The following is an 18343-nucleotide window of genomic DNA, read 5'->3' as shown; positions in this document are numbered from 1 at the left end:
ATTGGAATAAGATAACTACTATATCGTTGGAAATCTCTAGAAGTCTACTCTCCAATCCAATTAAAATCAAATTGATATCTTTTTTAGAATTTGAGATATGATCGAAATAGTGGAACAATGTCAGTTTAGGATAGAGATTAGTATTTTAGTCATATCTTTTTCGTTTCTAATCAGAATTGGGATTATGATATAACATTGAAAAGATAATTTCAAGAGCTATCCTAAAATTCAAGATTTGCATAAAAATTATGAGGCACAAAACTCAGAATGGCTCGGTTTACAAGTACCTAACAAGTTTTGGGCTCGGTTTATTAGTTTGGCCATAATATTCGTTTTAAGTCGGATTTGGGCTTATAATATATCGTTGGAAAACTCTTTTCAACCCCATCCAACCAAGAAGTAATTGGAATAAGATTATAGACCAAATAATCTGGTTTGTACGTTTTTATGATTTGAGCACATAATGAATGCTTTTAAGGACACAAAATGAATGATTTTGGGTTTAAGGGCACGAAATGAATGATTTTGGATTAAAAAAATTTAGGAAAGGTTAGGGATACGATCAAGGCTTAAGAAAACTTCACGAGACTCTTCAACTCTTTACCGAACTCGTTAATCAAAGATTTGAAAGGTACTCATCACTGGGTTTGGTTTTTGGGGAAACACAATCGGTGTCTACACTACCGTCTTAAAGCCTTGGATGGCCGTCCTATTCCACGTACGTGGAATACAGACAATCTCAAAAAATATTATGTATAAAGTTTTTGTACTCAGCCTTAAAGTTGTATACTCCCTCCGTCCCAAATTACTCGCAATGTTTTGACTTTTTGCACTATTCACACATCTCACTTTGACCATCTTCTTTAGCTATTATATGAAAGCCAATGTAATCATGTAAGATGTTGTTGGGTCTATTTTGATGTATAGTTTCTTAATATAATTTCCTTAGCTTATATAAGTATATAATAAAATATATTGACGGTCAAACATGTGCACCGGCAAGCGTGTCCAGTCAAAATGTTGCAAGTAAACTAGGACAGAGGGAGTATACAACTAGGTCTAACGATTGAGCAATGTAATTAAATTCGTATGGCCAAAAACATTGTAATCTTTATGAAATTAATGAAAAAGTCAAAATTGTTATTAAATTATTGGCATATACATTATGTACGTCTAACTAATATTAAGCAGAAATGTCGCAAAAGGGAACAAAGTTTTCTTGCAATATAGCAGCTCGGCCTCTAAAAAGGGTAGGGTTGAATGGCCGGGAAAAATTCCTAACAAAGGTTCCTCCCAACAAAGCAACTCGGCCGCAATGGTCAGGTTGCTATAAAATCCATCCGGACATGAACCTGGTCGGACGGATAAAAAATAAGGTAGCCCAAAATGTGCCTAAGGCCTTTTAATCCTAAGGGCAGGGGCATACCTAGGCTACCAAGCCCTACAAATACTTAGAAATTCTTAGGATGAGATCATGTCCGGGAGATAGTATCAAAGGACGACTCGACAAAAGCCAATTAAAGGGCCACATACTCGAAATTCATTCGGCATTTGCCTAGTCCGAGGGCAATCATTATAATGATTTGATTAACTTATTAGTTGTCATACCCTTCAAGGTATGAAATCTACTAAGTTAATCATTCCTTTTTGAATATGGACTAGACAAAATGTTGAATAAAGGGGCATACCCCCAGTACATAACCATTCGTACGCAAAAATGCATAATAAAGGCATGGAAAAAAGCTTAAAATATGCTAAGTATGAATGTAGAGAAAAGAAAACTTGTATATATTTAAAAGCCGCTCAAACAGATGGCAATAAAAAAAAGTATAATACAAGACCGCTCAAACAGGCGGCAGAAACTAATATTGTTCAAAACAAGGAAATAAAAGCTAAGTACAAAATGCTTAGAAACTGCAGTAGGGGACCAGAGCTCCTCACTCAGCCAGCGCCTCATCATTATTGGCATTGGCGGCCTCGTCCATCTTGGTTGGCTCCTCTTCCTCGGCCGACTTTTTTATCTCCTCTTCCCCATCACCTTCAGCATCATCTTCATCGTCACTTTGAGAAGGAGAAGGAGTTTTGACGAACACGGGAGGGGGTACTCCGATCGACTCGGACTCCTCCTTGAGAGAGACATGGTCGAGCCGAAGGAAAAAGCCACCTCACAGGTGTGAAACATCATGGAAAACGCCTCATAGAAGCGGCTCTTCAATCTCTCTTTAGCCTTGTGCTCGAGATGGACAACCTCCTCAGGGTCGACTGGCCCAGGCACCTTAAGTTGCTTAGTAAGTCCGCAATGGATTTGTTAAGGCGCTCAACCTCAAGTTTAACGGAGTCCACTTCATTCAAGGCCGCTTGTAGGGCCTAACGACTGGAGTCCAGCTCGGTCCTTAGCTTCTCAGAGGCTTCAAAGCCCTCTTTCCATTGAGAAGCATTAGTGACCGCCTCGTCCCTCTCCTGTTGTATAGTCTCCTGAGCCAGCCGCTCCTGCTGAAGAGTATCGCCCATCTTGACGATGTGCTCGGTCTGCCTGGCTGACTTCTCAGACAATGCGTTGAGGGCCGCCTTATGTCGGATCTCCTACATGGCCAGAGTTTCGGTATTTTCATCGGAGATCTTTTTTTATCTCGTCCCAGGCCGCCTTGAACTTCTCATTCTCCTTGGACTGCCAGTTCAAGAAGGTACTGAGTCTAAGGAGAGCTGCTTTCGGACATAAACGAGTTAGTAAGGGCAAAGCATGAAAATAAACTATGTATTGATGCTTAGACAAAGTGCAATTGCCTCGGCACTGCAGTTAATCATGGGGCCGAGGAAGCCCTCATCAATCCCGCAGAACTCATCCCGCTGCTCCTTAGGGACGGCGTTGTGCATGGCCTCTCTGATGGCCTTCTGGTTTGCGTCGGTAAGCGGCTAGTCGGGTAGCTTCATATATATATTTCTTCGGAAATGTCTGTACTAACCATGAAGAAAGTTAGATTAGTAAAATCAAAATACAAGTGCTAAACATGTAAGTGCCATATATACCTTCCGAAAAGGGTGGAGGAGATGGTATACGAAACTCGGCTGAGTGAGTGGGCAGGGGTTGTTCCCCAACTCCTTGGGGATGGCTTCGTTGCTCCTCAGCCAGCTGAGAAGCATCCTTCTTCCACTCAGACTTAGAAATGACTTCGACATGCAGAGTCAAGGCAATGTTGCCGGTCATTATGGATGGGGACGACACTCCGTCTTCGCCCATACGGACGGTCTCAGCATGGAGCGCTTCAGCTTGCGAATCCACGGACTTAGAGCCCTCACTCGGTGTCAGTTGGGGTTGTTCTCCATTAGACTGCTTAGAAGCAGTCTGCGGCGTAGTCTTGGCCGCTTGAGGGGAAGACATAGCCTTTGAGGCTATGATCTTCCTAGACATGGACGACTTGCCATCCTTAGAGGCAGAAGCAGGTTGTTTTCTCTTTGTCCAAGGAGTGGACGTGATAAGTTTCATTTATGACATTATTTTCTATTCATGTTCCTTAGATTATAGGTTGGTTCCTTTAGCATTTTAGACTTTTATCTATGTTATTGGTATTTTCTGATTTATTTCCTTATTGTGTGTTTTTATAGGTTATTGAGTCATTTTGGATGATAAAAAGATGAACTGAATAAAGGAGCCAATGTCAAATGCAAATGAATATATGCTGAGTTCCTTCGGAGGAACTAGAAGACTGACGCAGACGCAAAGGAAATTACTGGCAGTCCAAGATTTTTCAAGATTCATTGCAATGTGATACTTGGTTACATGGAGAATATTCTTGAATATATACATCTGGAAGGAAGATATATTTTATAAGAAGAAGATCCTATCATTTAGGAAAAGATTTGGCAAAGATAGAATTTCCTAGATTCTATCCAACTACTTTCCTTATCTTAGAATATCTTCCATATTTTTAGGGATTTTTACTTGGGGAATAGCTCTATCACGATTCTATAAAACCCCAAAGTTATTCAACGTTTAAAGCATCCATTCTTTGTTTATCTCTCACTTGTGCTCACTTTTAAAAAGAACTCGACATGTTTTTCTCCAAAACCTTTTCTTCTTTGCTTTTTAACATGAGTGAGTAATTCTTTATGCTCAAAGTAGTTAGAGGAAGCCATGTAATTAGTATTTGAGACAAGTTAGTTTGGTTTTAATGATTAATAGTTAATATTTTGGGAATATTCTTGAATTACTGTTTATTTCAATGAATGATGATTTCTTATAAGTAGGTGCGCAAATATTTGTTTAAGTCTGATTGTTATTGCTAATTAATACTACTAAGTCCGTAATAGCTTGGCAATGTTAATGAATTAGCAACCAATTGTAGAGGAGGACGTTCCCCTCTATTAATTGTAAAGTAATTCTTGATCTAGGTGAAACTGTGTTCCAATAATGTCATGGTTGTCTAGGCTTGATGTTTTCCTAGTAACTAGGGTTGTCAACACGTTAAATTCCTTACTCGTAGTATAGGGGTTATTTGTTGGTTAGAGTTAGTGAAAGTCGTACCGGATCTAACCATTAATTAGGGAAAACAGAGGAACTTGTTCCATAAGTCAAACTGTTCCTAGAGGGTTAATTAATGTGTCAATGATTTAACGAAGTTCCAAGGCATGAATCTAACTATCTACTGAGTGTTTTATTCATTGATTACTTCTTCTTTAGTTATAACCCCTTTTATTTATTATTCCTTTAGTTATTTTAGATTAGATTTCTCATATCAAACCCGCCCCCCAAAATCGTGTTACTCTTGTGGAACTTGGATCTGGTGACTTGTTATTTTTGACTTACATTCCTCGTGGGATCGACTCTTACTTTTCCTAGCTATTTGTTAAGGTGAATAAGGTTTAATTTTTGTGTGCACTTCGACAACACACTAAATTTTGGCGCCGTTGTCGGGGAAAGTTGTTCTCTTTGGTAATTTGTTGTATTCTAAAGTTCCATTGTTTTTATTTTAGAAAGTTTCTTGTTAGTATATGATCAATATTTGTTCTACTAATCTTGCTTATTTGAATTTTGATCCAGAAATAAGGAGAACTTTGCGCAGGTTAAGAAGGGAGGCGAAAATTAATTTTGATTAGGAACTTGACAAATTCTTTGAGATGGCTCTGGTTTTATTAACTTGCTTCCTAAATTTCATGGTCTTAAGGGTGAAGATCCATTAATGCATATAAAGGCATTTTTCATGACTTGTTCTGCACAAAGAACCGAAGGAGTGGAATTTGTTGATATTTTGTTTCCCATTCACTTTGCTAGATTCTGGTAGGGATTGGTTATGTCATTTAAAATCTGGATCCATCACTACATGGAAATAATTGCATAAACAATTCCTAGAAGACTTTTTGCTTACATCTATGATAGGATCCATTAGAAAGAAAATATGTGGAATTCAACAATCTTCGGATGAGACTTTATATGAATATTGGGAACGATTTAGGAGACTTTGTTGATGTTGCTAGTGGTGGTGCCTTAATTGATAAAACACCTGAACAAGCGAAAAAATTGATTTCTAATATAGCACAAAACTCTCAACGTTATGGAACTAGGTATGATGTTGTTTCTAAGAGAGTCAATGATGTTGGTGTGCATAATTTAGAAGCTTCTCTTGCTGAAAATTCTAGACAAATTTCACAATTGAGTAATCTTGCCTCAGGAACTCAGGTTGCTATGGTATGTGGAATTTGCAATGATTGTACCCATCATACTGATGCATGTCCAACATTACAGGTTGATGAAGTGAATGTTGTTGGAGGATTTCCTAGAGCTCCACAAAGGAAATATGACCCATTTTCTAATACCTATAATGAGGGATGGAGAGATCACCCAAATCTTAGGTTTGGGAACAAGGAAAATCCACCAGGTTTTTAACCAAAATCAATCTAACTTTAGGCGGCCTTATAATGTCCAACAACCTACACAAAACCAAGGGTAGAGTTCTTCTTCATCCCTTGAGGAACTTGTTCGACAATTAGCTTTGCAAATTGATGCGAGACTTAAAACCTTGGAAACTCAAATTGGACAAATAGCCACCTTTGTTAACAGCTCCACTTCCCAAAATTCTAATAAAATTCCATCACAAGCCTTACTAAACCCCGAAAGAAAGTGCCAATGTTGTAACCTTGAGGAATGGAAGAGAACTAGATGAACCTAAGAAAATGGAACGAGTGAACCGTGAGTTGGAACTGGAACAAGTGGCAGAACCTGTCAAGGAACTTGAATAGGAACAGGAGCAGGAACACGATTCATAGAATGTTGCACCAAAGAAAAAGGAATTTCCTTTGACCCCCCCTCTTGATTTGGCTAACTATAAATATACTCCTATTGTTCTGTTTCCTAGTAGGTTAGCAAAGTCAAAGAAGGAAAAAGAAATTCTGGAACTTTTTGCAAAGTAGAATTAAATATTCCTCTACTGGATGCTATAAAGCAAGTTCCTTGTTATGCTAAGTTCTTGAAGGAACTCTGTATTTCCAAAAAGAAATTGACAGGAACTCAAAAGGTAAATGTTGGGAAGAACATTTTTGCAGTTCTCCAAAAGAAATGACCTCCCAAATGCAAAGATCCAGGTATGTTTTCTATCCCTTGCAAAATTGGAGGGACTAGATTTGAGAGATCCATGTTAGATTTAGGTGCATCTATTAATGTCATGCCTAAATCTGTATATGATTCCTTGAATGTTGGTCCTTTATAAGAAAGTAATTTGATCATTCAACTTGCTGATAGAAGTAATGCATATCCTGTAGGAATTTTAGAAGATGTGTTGGTACAAGTTAATGAATTGGTGTTCCCTGCTGATTTTTATATACTTGACATGCGAGATGAGCATGCTATTAATCGCAGGGAAGTTCCTTTACTGTTAGAATGACCTTTCTTGAAAACTTCTAAAACTAAGATTGATGTGCATGAAGGGAACTTAAATATGGAATATGATGGTGATATTATTAAATTCAATATTTTTGATGCCATAAGATATCCAACTGATGTGGATTCCGTGTGTTCCATTGATACTATTAATTTACTAGCACAAATGATGTTTGAATTAAACAGGGAAGATGATTTGGACTTGTGATTCAGGAAAGCTTAGATAAGAATTTTGTTGAGAAACATGAGATGAACTTGACAGACAAGGAACTCATGGGTGCTGTAAATGGAATCAGTTCCTCGCCGAAATTGAACCCTAGTTCTCTTGTTGTTGATCTACCTCTTTCTAATGAAAAACTTGTTTCTTCTCTTGTGCAGGCACCCAAATTGGAACTCAAACCTCTGACGGACAATCTAAAATATGTTTACTTAGGTGATGGGGAAACACTTCCCGTTATTATCTCTAATGCATTGTCCCCATCCCAAAAGGAACGATTAGTGATTGTCCTTAAGAAATTTAAGGGTGCTTTTGGTTGGACTCTTGCTGATATTAAAGGGATTAGCCCTTCTTTATGTATGCATCACATTCTTTTTGAGGATAATTTTAAACCTTCTAGGGAGGCTCAACACCGATTGAACCCCCTTATGATGGAAGTTGTTAAAAAGGAAATTTTGAAATGGCTTGATGCACGTGTAATCTCCCCATATCTGATTTTAAATGGGTAAGTCCAATACATGTTGTTCCTAAGAAATCTGGTATGACAATTGTTAAAAATAAACAAGGTGCTAGTTCCTACTAGAGTAAAAATGGTTGGAGGGTATGCATTGATTATCGTAAGATTAATGCTGCTACTAGAAAAGATCATTGTCCCCTTCCTTTCATTGATCAAATGTTGGAATGTCTTACAGGCCGATCTCACTTTTGTTTCTTGGATGGCTATTCAAGTTATACTCAAATTGTCATAGCTCCGGAAGATCAATAAAATACCACTTTTACTTGCCCTTTTGGAACTTATGCCTTTAGAAGAATGCCATTTTATTTGTGCAATGCTCCGGCCACCTTTCAAAGGTGTATGATGAGCATATTTTCTAAATTTGTAGGAAATAACATGGAGGTGTTCATGGATGATTTTACTGTGCATGGAAGTTCTTTTTATATATGCCTATCTAATTTAAGCATGATACTACAAAGATGCATTGAAACTAATCTTGTTCTTAATTTTGAAAAATGTTAATTCACGGTGGAACAAGGTGTAGTACTTGGTCATATAGTGTCATCTAAGGGATTAGAAATTGATAAAGCTAAGATAGAAACTATAAGTTCCTTCCCGTACCCTACATGTGTTAAAGATGTTAGATCTTTCTTAGGGCATGCTGGTTTTTATCGTAGATTTATTGAGGATTTTTCCAAAATTGCATCTCCTTTGTGTAATATTTTGGCCGAGGAAGCTGTGTTTAATTTTGATGATCCATGTAAGGAATCTTTTAATACACTAAATGAACGACTCACGCCAGCTCCTATTTTGCAACCTCCTAACTAGAACTTACCATTTGAAATTATGTGTGATGCAAGTGATAATGTTGTTGGAGCGGTGTTAAGGCAAAGAGAAGGTAAAGTTCCATTTGTTATTTCTTATGCTTCGCGTACCCTTGATCCTGCTCAATGTAATTCTACCATTATTGAAAAGGAACTTTATGTTAATGTTTTCGCTTTAGAGAAGTTTTGTTCCTACCTGTTAGGAACTAAGGTAGTTGTGTACATTGATGATGATGCACTGAATATTTATTTACTAAATCGGTAGCTAAACCTAGATTGATTATATGGGTTTTATTGCTACAGGAATTTGATTTGCAAATCAAAGATAAGAAGGGAGCGGAAAACCATGTTGCTGACCATTTAAGTCGTATGGTCCAAAAGGAACATACTTTACCTTTGAATGACTCTTTTCCTGATGAATATTTATATGTTGTTTCTGCAGAAGTTCCTTGGTATGCTGATATTGTCAACAACTACCTTGTTGGAAGGAACTTGCCTTCGGAATTAACAAGATCTCAAAAGGAAAAGATAAAATCAGAGGCTAAGTATTATTTGTGGGATAATCCTTATTCGACGAAATTTTGTTCTGATTAGTGCACTAGGAGATGTGTGAATGACAATGAATTTGAATTTGTGTTACGTTTTTGTCATACTTTTGAATGTGGTGGACACTTTGGACCTAGGAGAACAGCACACAAAGTCTTAGAAAGTGGACTATATTGGCCCACCCTTGTTAGGAATGCATATATGTTTTGTAGAAACTGTGACCAGTGCCAACGTACAGGGAACTTAACTGGTAGGAACCAAATGCCCTTGCAAAACATAGTGGTTTGTGAAATATTCGATGTATGGGACATTGATTTCATAGGTCTCTTTCCCTCTTCCTTTGGTTTTGTTTATATTCTTGTGGTTGTGGATTATATGTCTATATGGGTAGAAGCTAAATCTACTAAAACTGATGATGCTAAAACTATGGTGAATTTTGTCAAGAGTCGAATTCTTAATAGGTATGGAACTCCAAAAGCAATCATTAGTGATAGAGGAACACACTTCGCCAATAGTACCCTAAGGAACTTGTTGGCAAAATATCATGTGACCCATAAGCTTTCCACTGCTTATCATCCCCAAACTAATGGGCAGGTTGAAGTGTTTAATAGAGAGATTAATTCCATTTTACAAAAGGGTAGAGAGGCCTAATAGGAAGGATTGGAGTCTTGACTTGATGAGGCTTTATGGGCTTATAGAACTGCTTATAAAACACCCATAGGTATGTCCCCATGTCGTTTGGTATTTGGTAAGTCTTGTCATCTTCCTATTGAAATTGAACATAAATCTTTTTGGGCTATCAAAGAATGTAACATGGACTATGACCTAGCAGGAACTTAGAGAAAGTTGCACCTACAAGAACTTGAGGAGCTTCAATTGGAATCTTATGAAAATGCTCAGATTTACAAGGATAAAACAAAGTTGTATCATGATAAGATGCTAACCAGAAAAACCCATTTTATGTTAGTGATAAAGTTTTACTTTTTCAATCTAAATTGAAATTGTTCCCGGATAAGTTACAATCTAGATGGTTAGGACCCTTTGTTGTTACTAATGTTTATCCTCATGGTGCAGTAGAGATTTGCAGCTTGGACACTAATAAGATTTTGAAGGTCAATGGACATAGATGGAAGCCTTACTATGGAGTTTCAGTGTTCCTCGTAGAGGAACTAGAACTTGTGGATCCAAACTAAGCAGGAACTGTCCAACCTAGAACACGAAACAAGGGCGCTGCTTGGGAGGCAACCTGAGGATGTTTCTTTTTTCTCTCTTTTATTGTTTTCTTAGTTGCTAAATAATTCATGGCTACTCCTATATGATTTCCTGTTGCATTTTAAGTTCTTACATTGGGGGCAATGTAGAATTTAAGTGGGGGGGGGGGGAGGAACATGCATGTTTTTGTTAGGATACCACCTCTAAACTTCTGGGAAAGACATACTCTAAGGAAAAACGGTAAATTCTAATCTAATTGATTTTTAAATAATATGAATAATAAGAAGGAAAAAATGAAAAAAAAAAATTTGATGATGTTTTTGAAGTTATGCACAAAAGATTTTCGTCTCTAGCAATTGTGACAAGCAAAGGGTTTTTTTTTTAAATTCGACTTGTAAGTAATGTGGAACACTACTTTGTTGGCTTAAGATGTGGTGATGTTGGGAAAGACCTTTGCTTATTTAATCCACCTAATTAGTACTTGGCGTTTTCTATGGTGACCTTTCACTGCTCTTGGTTATTGGAGAATTACCTGACTTTCTTAAAGAAACGAGGGAATAATGGTTCAAAAGAAAAAATGAAAAGTGGATTAGTAATCCCAAATGTGAGGAAATTGAACCATTGAAAAAAAATAGAGTAATTTTGATCGGTTCCTAAGATAAAGGAACTAAGGAAAAAAAAATTAAAAAGCCTCAAAAGCATATGGCAAAAGGCAAAGTACCAAGTACTCATTTGAGGTCAATGGGTGGCAAGTGCAATGACATATGAAAGGAACGATCCATGTACTTAGGTAAGTGCCTATTGTATGAGAAAGCACCAGGGAATCAACTGATAGACTGTAATAGTCCTACTTGACTAACCTAATTCTATGGGCCAATTCATTTGCGCTCGAGCACCTAGATTGCTTATAAGTTAATTGTGATATATATGTTTTTGAAATCGCTAGAGTATGGGAGGAAGTTGTATGCATAGCTTGCTAATCTAATAAATAAGCTTGTGGTTCATTATGGAAAAAGAAAAACAAAAAGGTGTTTTAATTTATTGTTGAGTACTTATGAATAAAGGTCTTATACGAGAGGTATGGTGGTATGTAGTCTATCTTCTCTTTTTCTTTTGTAAGTGCTTTGCTCAAGGACGATCAAAGATCTAAGTGTGGGGGAATTTGATAAGTGTCATTTATGACACTATTTTCTAGTCATGTTCTTTAGATTATAGGTTGGTTCCTTTAGCATTTTAGTGCTTTTATCTATGTTATTGGTATTTTGTGATTTATTTCCTTATTGTGTGTTTTTATAAGTTATTGAGTCATTTTGGATGATAAAAAGATGAACTAAATAAATGAGCCAATGTGAAATGCAAATGAATATATGTTGAGTTCCTTCGGAGGAACTGGAAGACTGACGTAGACGCAAAGGAACTTACTTGCAGTCCGAGATTTGTCCAGATTCATTGCAACATGATATTTGGTCACTTGGAGAAGATCCTATCATTTATGAAAAGATTTGGCAAAAGATAGAATTTCCTAGATTCTATCTAACTACTTTCCTTATCTTAGAATATCTTCCATATTTTTAGGGATTTTTACTTGAGGAATAGTTCTATCACGATTCTATAAAACCCCAAAGTTATTCGGCGTTTAAATCAACCATTCTTCATTCATCTCTCACTTGTGCTCACGTTTAGAAGGAACTGCCTAGAGAAACTCGATATGTTTTTCTCCAAAACCTTTTCATCTTTGCTCTTTAACATGAGTGAGTAATTCTTTATGCTCAGTAGTAGTTAGAGGAAGCCATGTAATTAGTATTTAAGACATATTAGTTTGGTTTTTTATGATTAATAGTTAATATTTTGGGAATATTCTTGAAATACTGTTTAAGACATATGAATGACGATTTCTTATAAGTAGGTGCCCAACTATTTGTTTGGGTTTGTTTTCTATTGCTAATTAATACTACTAACTCCATAATTTCTTGGGAATGTTAATGAAGTAGCAACCAATTGCAGAGGAGGACATTCCACTATTAATTGTAAAGTAATTCTTGATCTAGGTGAAACCGTGTTCCAATAATGTCATGGTTGTCTAGGCTTGATGTTTTCCTAGTTCATGATGTTGTCAACACGTTAAATTCCTTGATCGTAGTATAGGGGTTATTTGTTGGTTAGGGTTAGTGTAAGTCGTACCGGATCTGACCATTAATAAGGGAAAACAGAGGAACTTGTTCCATAAGTCAAACTTTTCCTAGAGGGTTAATTAATGTGTCAATGATTTACGAAGTTCCATGGCTGGAATCTGACTATCTACTGAGTATTTTCTTCATTAATTGTTTGTTCTTTAGTTATAACCCCTGTTATTTATTATTCCTTAAGTTATTTTAGATTAGATTCCCATATCAACCCTCCCCCCCCCCCACCACCAAAATCGTGTTACTCTTGTGGAATTTGGATGTGGTGACTTGTTATTTTAAACTTACTTTCCTCGTGGGATCGACTCTTACTTGCCCTAGCTATTTGTTAAGGTGAATAAGGTTTAATTTTGTGTGCACTTCGACAACACACCAGGACTCCTGAAGAGAACAGGACAAATCCGAAGTAAGAAGCTGCGTCCAAGCAAAATTGGGAAGGATATCCTTCCCAACACACCAGCTTGGCAATATAGTTAAAAATTTGTGTCCAAGCAAAATCGGAAAGGATACCCTTCCCAACATACCAGCTCGGCAAAAAAAAAATAAAAAAAAGAAAAAAAAAAGAGAGAGAATTGATCAATACCTCCTTAGCCTGGTTGTACTGTTGCTGGCAAAGCTTGTAACGCACCAAGTTGAAGTCGGACATATCGGTTACTCCTTTCTGCTCGGGGTCCGACTTTGCAAGAGCTTTGTTTGAAAAGAAAACGGAAGTATTAGAATATTCTCAAGTTACAAAAACATCCGAATGGGCAAGTCACAAGGTTCCACCTTGGGGATAGTAGTTCTGGTATAGGGCGCAGGCTGACATGTATTAGATCCCTAAGCTAGTCAACCAGTGGAATCCAATTTGACGGAACAGTCGTAGACTTCCAAGTGGAATCCAAGTTGAAAGTCATTGTCAGGATGGACGGGCGGCTTAGTGGGTTTGTGCATCCCACGTCCGAGCTAGATAGGCTCGCGTTGAAACGATTCATCCGCAAATTGAACTCTTCATTGCTGGTTTTGATGCGGTAGAATCAGTGCTTCCAGTCGCGCAACTTGGACGGCTTGTGCATAACCACCATATATTTTTTCTGGGTGCTCAAAATAAACCAGTCGTCCGTCTCTGCATCCAACCGCACCATGGAAAGCATCTCACAAAAAACTGGGGCGTCTAGAGTAAAGCCTTGCCTGAGGCACATCACCAGATAGCCGAATATATTTACCCAACTGTTCGGCACTAGCTGGAAAATAGCAAGTATATTCGTCTAGCAAGGCCTGGACATGGATGTAAGGGGAAGCGAAGTCCCACCTCCAAGGCGGCGCGATAGGCACTAAAAAAATTTTTTCCTTTGTCTTCTGCCTTCCTAGGCCGCCACAGAGTGGGAGCGACTTGGCGCCACGATGTGGTATCCTTCCCCAATTTGGAGGAATTCTTTTAACTCCTCAAATTTATAGTTCAGAAAACCTAGGACAACATCGCCGACAGTACAAGCATGTGGGTCTTTGAAGTTCACGACATTATCCTCTTCGGCCGCCTGATCGGCGTCCCGATTTTTAGCTTCTTGTTCGGCGGCCTGAGGTTCAGGGGCCCTAGCCGAGCCGAATTACTGTGTCTTGGGCGGCAGCCTCGGCCAAGCTCCCCAAATGGAGCTCTGGCCATCCTCAGTAAAAATGGTGCCCTCAAGCACCAAGGGTCTTTTACCCTTATCTTTGTTCCCTCCATCAGCGTCCCTCTGATTCCCAAAGGAGGAGCGCTGCGAGGGGGCAGGTCGGACGATTCAGAAATATGTATCCTAATCCTAGGCCTGGCTGATATGGTAGTTTGCGTTGTGGTTTGTTGGGGACTTGGGTCGGACGACCCCCTCGCTCGGACCTAGCGTCCGCCTGATTTGTTGAAGGATTCCTTTTAGAAGATAACAGCTCGAACGACATCATGACCGAGATGGTGTATTGCGAACGGCGTTATGTCGGATTTGGCCCAAACGCCACAATCATCCCTCCCTGGTCTGTCTGGAAGAAGACTATAAGGTGTTTTGTTGGGCATGTTGCCCGGACAAGGAGGCGGTCACCTCCACTCTTGAAAAGGCACTACCACTAGTTATAGCACCCATACTCTCCCCGTCCGTATTACTTGGATCATAGGACTAAGGGATTGATCATACTATTGTCTGGGTTTCTAGCGGCATCAAGCTCGTACGTTTGTCTCGTACGCGCCATGTTTGACTGTAGGGACAAAGAATAATAGGTGGGGGTGAGTTGGTACACACTAGAAATGGAGTCGTCTCTGTCCACTCTAGAATCTTCAATCCCAGGCGAACGGCCGACCTCATGAGGAGAAACGAAAAATTCAAGGTCACGGCGGAGCTCTTGAAGATTGGGAAGGCACTTTCCCTCTAGAAGCCTTGATCTCTTTCTAAGATTCGCAGATTTCCAAAGTGATTTTATTAAGTCAAACTTGTCTTATTTATAAGAAAACTTATGGGGGCAAGATGGTAAGATCACCTTTCCCGCCCAGAAGTTTAAACGGTCATTTTTGAAAAAAGTTTAACCTAGAAGCTCAAACGGTTAGAAAATCGCTCCGTTAATTAAAAAAAACGGGAAGACGTATGATTACCCAAACGGCGAGTCAAAATAAACGGCCAGGTTAGCAAAATCCGAACCATTACTCCGAAAAAGGCGGAAGACAGGTGTCCCACCTGATCATAGGCGGCACCCCTCGTCCGTCTGATTTCAAGACTTAGGTCCAAAGATAAAATTAGGCAGACGGCTAGAGGCAATCCGCCCAAAAGGATAACCCCGTGTTTAAATGGACGGTACAGTCGATCTCCTTTCCATTATGATGCTTAAACTGCCCGATACTCGAATGAACCTGGACGAGTGAAAATCAGAGGAGGAGGTCCGTATGGTACGAGCCACCCCCTCTAAGGAGAAAATGTTTAGGGTAAAAAATACCCCAACACGTGGTCCATTACCATAATGACAAGTGGCCCAATAAAAGGGAGACACGTGTCATAATAGGACGATCACACGTGGCAAACAAGAGAACACCTTAATGAAAGAAAGCCTCCTTACATCAGGAGGCCAAAATCCCGAGAAAGACGTCGTAACGGCACCCCCAAAGACACGTGTCCATACCTGATTGCGCCGCCAATTAGGTCACTCCTTTTTAGGGCACCAACCCTAAAAGGGAACACATTCCCACCCTTATAAATACCCCAATCATTTACAATGGGAGGGGTAGATTGAGACATCTCATTGATTGATAAGCAATTTGCTCTCACTTCTCTCTACTTTCTCTCTCTTAATACTTTCGTTTTCCTATCACTAGCTTGATCGTTGGAGGCGAATATTCCGTCAAACGGAACATTTGTTGTTTTGCAGGTGTCCAAGACCGTCTGCCTTTATTCACGACCTGTATCCCGAGGGATTCCAAAAGATCCCCGAAACAGAACCCGCTTAATGTCTTTGGTGCCCATTGATCCCGAATTGGAGCGTTATTTAACTATGCTAAGTAAAGAGGCGAGAGCAATGAGTAAGAAATCTCATACTCCCACACGAGAGGTAGTGAGAGACTCTTCAACCCCATCTTCATCATCCTCAAGTGAAGAAGGAGGTAGCCTTAGTTCTTCCACAAGTTCGGAGATCAACCCTTTCTCCTCTTTTGAATTTGAGAGTGTGTAACCTCGCAACATGGGAGACCAAAGAGTCCTAAAGCCACTAGGAACTCCCGAGGCCTATACACCTCAATGTGGGATCTTAAACCCTACCACTCAAGCAAACAACTTCGAGATCAAACCCACTTTCATTTCCATGATCGAGCAGAGGTAATTTCCGGGTGGGAAATTTGAGAACCCACATGACATGACATTATTAGTAAACAGGCGATTTCCAACAGAATTTCATCGGAAACACCCTATTTTCCGTCGGAATTACGTCGAAAACTGTCGTAATAAAAGTATTTGTCGGGAAAACAACTTTTTCGATGCAATTTTCGTCGGAAACACTTTTTCGACGGAATTTCAGACGGAATTCAAGCGTCGAAAGTGATTTTCCGACCCGGAAAAGTCCGTCGAAAAATTCAGACGAAATCTTGTCTTCCAGAAGTTTCCGACGGAAATTCCGTCGGAATATTCTGCCAGAAAAATTAAAAAAAACAGCCGATTTTCGAGCCACACCACCACCGCCACGAAATATTAAAAAAACCCTTAAATAAAACACCTCCCACCACCCCCTTTCCACCTCTCACCACCACTCACTACGCTACCACCCAACCCAGATCTGCCTGCAAATCCCACCACCACAACCCTAAGCCTAACTTGAATTCACCACAACCACCCACTACACCACCACAACACCAACCCTAACCCTAACCCGAATTCACCACAAGACCCTACCCCGAATTAAGCCACCACCTACCACCACCATGAAAAAAAATCAAGAAACCAGATAAAAATCAAAGTTAAATAAAAATAAAAAGAGATACCTTAATTCCACCATAAAACTTCGAGATTGGGTTTATAAGGAAAAATGTAACCATGAAAACTCTAGATTTAGAGTTTTCATGGTTGAATTTCACCTAAAAAACCTTTGATTTCATACACAGAATTTCGACCAGAGAATAGAGAATAAGGGGAAAGGGAGAAGAAGAGGCGCTGAAGAAGAAGGGGCGAAAAAGAAAGGGAAAAGGGAGAAGAAGAAGGGGCGGAGAAGAAAAGAGAGGAGGAGTGAGAAGAAGAAGGGAGAAGAGAGAGGAGGAGGGAGAAGGAGAAACGGAAAAGAAGGGGAAAGGGAGAAGAAGGGGCGGAGAAGAAGAAGGTAGAAGAGAGGAGGAGGGAGAAGGAGAACAGCAAGAATGAGGGGAAAAGAGAGAAATGAAGGGGTAAGAGGGGCGGCTGACTATTTACTTAATTAGGGTTTTGATTTTTTATTTTAACCTAAATACCGCCGGAAACCCATAAGCGTTTGACAAAACAATCCATAGGAAATTTCCTACGAAATTAAATCCGTCGGATATTTAAGTACTTTCCGACGAATTTAAATTTTCCGAATTCGTCCAAAATTTCCGACGGAAATTAAATTCGTCGAAAATTTCGTATTTTCCCACAGATTTTTGTGTCCGTTGGAACCACTCTGTCAGAATTTGACCTTTTTCTTGTAGTGTGAGCATCTCGAGGAATTTCTCAAGTATTGTGATACCATCAAGGCAAATGGTGTTTCTCAAAAGTACATTTGCCTTAAGGTGTTCCCATTTTCTCTCACGGGTATGGTCGAGCATTGGCTCAAAAAGCTCCCGGTTCTCTTACAACATAGAATGAAGTCACCACCGCTTTCTTGGGACGGTTCTACAATCACAAGAAGACCGCCGAGGCTCGTTCTAAAATTCATCGATTCCGTTAAAGAGTGGAAAATCTTTGTGTGAAGCTTAGGAAAGGTACAAGGAACTTCAAAGACAATTCCCCCATCATGGTATTCCCAACTACGAAGTGCTTCAAACCTTTTATGGTGGACTTTCTCCTCAAAGCAAAACAAGTTTGAATGCCGGTGCGACTAGTCCTATAATGAACGAAAGAGAGGAAGAGGTGGAACGCATCATAGAGGATGTGGTACGTAACTATAGACACCTGATTGTATCTCCCCAAAAAACCAAACCCAATGATGAGTACTTTTCACGTTTTGATTGACGAGTCCAATAAAGAGTTGAAGAGTCTCGCAAAGTTTCCTTAAGCCTTGACCATATTTCTAGTCCTACCCAGAGTGTTTTAATCTAAAATTATTCATTCCGTGTCCTTAAACCCAAAATTAGGTTAATTAGTAAGGTTTAAAGTGTATTATAGTTGCTGGCAATTTGTGAGAATAGTAGATTAATTATAGTTATGTATTCTTATTTGTAGGAAGCTTCGAGCTAGGTGATTTAATTTCTAGCTAGTGTGGCTGATTTTAGGCATTATTCAAGGTACGTATGTGCACGAAAATATTTGTGTATGCGTAGTATCATGCTAGGATTTGTAAAGT

This window comes from Chenopodium quinoa, unplaced genomic scaffold, assembly GCF_001683475.1.
Source record: "Chenopodium quinoa cultivar QQ74 unplaced genomic scaffold, ASM168347v1, whole genome shotgun sequence".
NCBI classification, from domain to species: Eukaryota; Viridiplantae; Streptophyta; class Magnoliopsida; order Caryophyllales; family Amaranthaceae; genus Chenopodium; species Chenopodium quinoa.
The sequence above is the reverse complement of the archived record's forward strand: the minus strand, read 5'-3'. Positions refer to the sequence as shown.